Raw genomic sequence first — 6,178 nt, forward strand, 5'->3', positions numbered from 1 at the left:
GAGTTCTAAAATTATTTTATTTTTAAGGTAAGGAAAGATGAACTGCCCTGGTCAGAGGAACTCTTGAGCGTTCAGTGGGAGTCAGGAAAGATTAGTGTGCCAGGCATGGTAGTAGAAAGAGACTATGCACAAATATATAGAGAGCAGGAGCCACATATCTCTGGGGGATTAGTTCCAAGCTCTCCCCAAGGAAAAATGCAGATTATAGTGAACACCATTTTAATAGTGAACACTATACATAGCATGGTCTCTGGCTCCATCTAGGGTCCAGTTCTGATGACTTCATCTTAAGAAATATATATTTCTAGGCGTTTTCTTTGAATATTTTTGATATTTTCAGGCAGCGTATAAGTGAATTAGTGGATGCTGATCCCGCGGATAAGGGGGTCCTACTGTATAAATATGATTTTTCAGAATCATTTTTCTTACGGACAACCGCCACAGCTAATGTGCATAATAAAATTGCCTATGCACAAGTCTGTGAACGTGTGATTTAACAAACAGTTGGTCCAAGGCTTAGATGAGAAACGTTTTTAGACTATAAGGCCTAGTCTCCCCTAACCAGCATTGCCCCAGACGGATTGGGAGATGCTAGGCATTATACTGTATTTTTCTGTGTATAAGACTATACTTTTGTCTAAAATCTTTAGACTAAAAATTGAGGGTCGTCTTATACACAGAAGTAAGCTGAGGAGAGAACAAAAACAAGTGGAGGGGAAATCAGGGATCAAAGCGATTCTGCAGCACTTTTATCCCTTCCCCCCAACACTTGCTAAGCTCCACTAAGATTTCTTAATTTTGGATTAGAAAAGTGGCGGGGGGGCGTCTTATACATGGGTGCGTCTTACACATGGAAAAATACAGTAGCTCCTAAAAAGAACTTGATCAAGCTGTGCTTTGAATACTTGTCAGGCTGGTTTTGATGCTATACTTACTGTACATCAGCAAGAGGAGAATGTGTGAGCTCCAGAAAGGGGTGAGCTCGGACTCTGGAAATTTCTAATGAAAAGCAAAGCTGGCTAAGGCTGGTAAGGAGGGTCACAAGTCCTCTACCAGTGACTTAGAAAGTTCAGCATCGCAAGGCTTGGCGTTTGCCTCTCACCCACTCCCTGTCTCCCTCTGGTGCGACTATGAGGAGGACTCTGGATATTGAGGCTTATTTATTAAAACAAATCATTGCTAAGATGAACTACCATTTGCGGCAGCCGTGGGAAATGTCAGGAGCCGGGTTTGACCCCGCGGAAGCCCCAAATGGCCCTTGACCCTTCTCCAGAAGGCCAAACACCTTTCTTAAGAGAACATGGTTTAACTCTTTCAGCATTTGGGGGTTTGTTTCAACTCACTCTTAACATTTGGCCTCTCTTTGAAACTGAATTGAGGTCGAGGTAGAAAGAGGCTCCCCCCCCACTTTGGTTTTGGGGGTGGGATGTGTAGTCCTCTAGATGTGGTTGGACTACAGTTCCCATTATTCCTCACCGTAGCCACTTCAGAAGAAGAAGAGAAGACGAGAGACAGTACTCAAACCCAAGTCGGAGAATTGTTTGTTTCGCACTAAATCAGTGCGTCCCAGATGTTCTTGGACTTCAACTCCCAGAAATCCTGGCCAGCAGAGGTGGTGGTGAAGGCTTCTGGGAGTTGTAGTCTAAGAACATCTGGAGGCCCAAGACTGGGGACCACTGATTTACAGAACCAGAGCTGTCCAAGATTCTGAACAGTGTCTCCAAACTAGATTCGCCACCTTGGATAGCTCCCCTGAAATGAAGTGTACAACCTGAGATGGATCACCTGTGGTCACACACACCGCCCCCCCCCCGGTCATTGCCTCCAGATATTGTGGGATTTCAACTTACGCCACACTCTCTTACCATTGGCCAATCCTAGTAGGGCCAACGGTAGCCCCAAAACTTCCAGAGAACCAAAGATTCTGCAGCCGTAGTTTAATATTAAAAGAAGACCAGGTCATATTAATGGAGAACCAAGCCATATTTAGAGGCAGCCAGGGGTTTATTTATTTTTTTCCAATGTTGTTGTGAATGTGCATGAACGGTAGGGATGTTCCAACTCCCTCTTAGAAGATTGGAACCTTTCTCCGTTCTGATGTCCCTGCTGTTAGCTCTGGACTACAAATCCCGCTACCCCAAGGCGGTATGGGGCATTCTACGTAGTCCTAAATCTCTGGAGGGCACAGGTTGGTGAAAAGCTTCCTTATGGTAAAGAGGGAGAAAGGATGTGGAACGCAAGGTAAGCAGAAAGAGAAAGAAACAAACCTGTGAGCCGATAAAAGGAAAAACGAACTTTATGTAATAATAATAGTGGTTAAAGGAAGTCGGACCAAGGTTTGAAAAGGTTGAATTACTGCATTCCAGTGTTCTGTTTTGCTCTTTTGTCGAAACGGAAGGCAACCTACGTATCATGTGCTGACTTTAATCAGAACACAGAGGGATTGTCTATTAAAGCAGTATTTTATTTATACAAGTTCTGGGTAGATGTTTTCCTTCTCTCTTGCAGTATTCGGCTCCTCCAATATTCAGTTCCACCAAGTGGATTTCTAATCTGAATGTAGATTTTGGAAAGAAAAAAAATGTCAAATCTTTGGAGGACTGTTGACTCGACTCCAGAGGCTTGAAAAAAAAATCGGGGTTCTAAGCAGCTCAAGAGTTCCGGATGCTCTACCCTGATCGAGCCTGTCACTGGAGACTCTGCCGATGGTTTTCCTGGTCTTGCTTCCCATCCTGGTTCGGTGGTTTAGACTCTGGAGGAGATCCTAGAGTATTGGCCCCTGGTCCTTCGGCGGTCCTCTGCTCTCGTTCCACCTGCATTTTGGAAGTGCCTCACCATGACTTCAGTGGGACTTACTTTCAAGGAAGTGCCCCAATAGACAGCATGGCAGATCTCAACTCTCTTTGCAGGCTTTGTTTACAAATGCAACTGCACTACAGATAAGGAGGGATTCTCACAATTATTTTTCCTCCTTGGCCAGAACAAACCAATGTGGTTTCACTACCCTGCTGACCAATTCATGGCAATTATGTCCTAATTAGCAGCTTAACACTCCCTTCTATTGCACAGCCAAGCCTGGTGTTCTTATAGAGAGTCATCTTTGATTCGATCTTTCGACTCGCCTTTCGTGTCCTAATAGGAGTGGTGGAGGTCGTGGTTTTCGATCAAGACGATCGTATCAGGGTGCGTTCTGCCTGCCCTGTAGCTGTGATCCCAATCATCTCTGCCAAGAACTCCTATTGGGTAAAAACACATCTGCACAACAATGAGAGGAATTGTTGTTTCGGTCTGGACAGCAATAGAACAGGAAAGGATTGAACCCTCTCTCTGGGTTGAATGGAGTACTGAATTTACTAAATTCAGAAGGCTGGAAGGCTGAGCCAAATTCAGGTCAGCTACCGGACCACATTGGGATTGAACAGTTATGAGCAGAGTCTTGACCGCAGTACTGCAGTTTAACCACTGTGCCACGAGGCTCTTTTTTATAGCAACCGTAACAGGGTTTTCAAGGTAGGTGAGATGTGTAAGGAATGGGGTTGTATCAGTGCAGGTCTCCCTCTGAATGTTACCTTAGCTGAGCAGGGGGATTTGAACTCAGGCCTCCTGGGTCCTAATCCAACACGCTATCCACTATACTACACTGGCAGTTCAGCTACTTTTAGAAGAAGAGAATAGCCTAGGATAGATGCAGCTGCAGACCTCCTGCATCTTATGCATCCATAGCAGTCTCAGACTAGTCGTCTCTGTGTCATCAAAGGCCAGGGTTGGACCAATCCTTGGGCAGAGTGGATCAGCCACCTCGGGTGCCAGATTCTGGCAGGTCATCGAAAGGCTGCAGATTTTCATTTATTGAATACTTATCGTATCGTCGTTCTTAATTGCCAGGGAGCGGATGTTCTGTTGCCTGTGACAAAATAAATTGCACCAAGACAGATGTAGATTGGCTTGGGCAGCTGGCACCTTTTGCTTCTCTGCCCCACACAGGAAGATGTCTTGGGGGGGCAGACCCACCCAGAGGGGTCCGCTCCCCCCACAAAAGTGGGGACACACCTGGGAGAAATCCTAAGATTTGGAAGAATAACAAACCTGGTTGAGGAAGGAAGAAAATTATGGGATTGATTAGCAACAGGGAGGCAAGGGAAGACCCAGATGGCCTACTGGAAGAGGAGATTAATGGGAGCCCTCTGCGCTGCAACATTCTATGGCAGCTCCTGCTGTAAAGCCTAGAGTCTAGACAGATATTTAGTCCCGCTGCTACCTCCTGGTTTTCAAACACGGGGACATCTCCCCTCTCTGATATTTGGGATAATCTGACTTTCCCTAAGCTTGAGTGGGTGTCTTCTACAAAAACAGAGAGATTTCCGGCCATCAAGATATCCATCGGTCACAATCCATCGAAACTCAATGGACCACCTCAGGTCATTATTAGCACCGGGCAAGGGAGATGCACTTTGAGACCCTTATTGTTGGTTTTCATGTAAGACGGCTTTACTTACAGTCACGAGGAACTAAACGGATAATATTAATTCTTAAAGAAGTGCCTGTTTTACCAACAACAACATTGCACTGGTTTAAACTTACAAAGCCCTCAGTGGCTTCGGTCCAAGCTATCTAAAAGACCACATGTCCTTCTACCGAGCCTGTTCGGGAATTAAGATCATCAGGAGGGGTCTTTCTCTCAATCCCACCACTTCACAGGTGCATTTGGTGGAGACACAGGAGAGAGAGCCTTCTCGGTGGCTGCTCCCAGACTGTGGAACTCCCTCCCACTGGAGGCCAGCCTGGCCCCATCTTTGCTGTCCTTCTGCAAGCAGGCAAAAGACTTTCAGGCAGACTTTCCTTTAAATGACAGGTTGACCAAGGAGTTTTTTTTTTTTTTAGGGATCATTTTATTCTGTATTTTACTTGTGTTTTTAATATTGCTCTTATGAATTATAATATGATATTTGCTTAATGCTTTTAAAAATTATAATAATTTATCATTTGGCTTTTCATGTTCTGCTGTAAGCCACCTTGTGTCCTTTAGGACTAAGGTGGTGTATGGATACTTTAAATAAAGTATACTTTCAATAAGAAAGTGTACGAAACTTAAAAACATAAAAGAGGAGAAACGTGTGGCTCTAAGTTTCAGATGGCTGTTTCAGGCCACCCATCAAATCCAGACTTCTGTCTATTTTCAGGCTATTGCTCCTCTTCAGTATTCAACCAAGTTATTTTTTATATTGATCAGTTCCTTAAAGGTGGCCACTGAAACATTTTTTTTAAGTGCTTGCAATTTTCCAGAATATCTAACTGACTACAGTGGAAAATAAAGTGCTGAACAAGGAAAGTTCTGATCATGTAGTTCTTGCCGTCTTAAGGAGAAAGTGTGGGGGGAAAATATGTAAGGGCAGAAACAGACAAAAAAGCAGCTTTGCAATTAGAGAGTGATAAAACATTATCTCTTCAGAGAGCATTTTTTTTCCACATCTTTTGAATTTGCGATACCAGCTTGCAAATGAATTCCACAATTATTAAGGGCCAATTACAGAACAAAAGCAAGCTAGTCTTTAATTTCTACTATGAATATTAACAAGGATGATATTTTTACCTATTAAAAGCATTATGAAACTGACATTTATTCCATTTCTGCCCTGAGGCTTGTGAGCAAGGCATAAAACTCAAGGAATAATGAACGAAGAAAAGAAAAAGGCAGAAAAGCTCAAATCAGCGCCCCTTGCATCTTTCGGTATTACAGAAGACCCTGGATATTAAGCCAGCAAACAATCAAAGTGATTCCATGCGTGGAGTATTGGACAGAGTGACAGACTCGGACTGCAGAGAACAGGGTTCAAATCCCCACTTGGCCATGGAAACTTACTGGGAGAGTAGAACTGGTAAAAACACTCCGTAAATATCTCACCTACCTTGAAAACCCTATTAGGGTCTCTATAAGTCAGTTCCAGCATAACAGCACAGAACACACACAGTCAAGAGGCCAGCTTTGCAATTAGAAGGTGATAAAACATTCTTCCAAAGCTCCCACCCCATCCCCAAAGCTTTTGTTTTTGCTTCATCAGCTTGCTAGTAAATCCTTTTCTTACTTCTTGATGATCAGTCAGTCAAGAAAAGTAGGGTGTTCGGCAACATACCGAACTGTGAAACCATTACAGTAGAGAACAATTCCCCTTAATTCTTA

The sequence above is a fragment of the Pogona vitticeps genome, chromosome 12 (assembly GCF_051106095.1).
Source record: "Pogona vitticeps strain Pit_001003342236 chromosome 12, PviZW2.1, whole genome shotgun sequence".
NCBI lineage: Eukaryota > Metazoa > Chordata > Lepidosauria > Squamata > Agamidae > Pogona > Pogona vitticeps.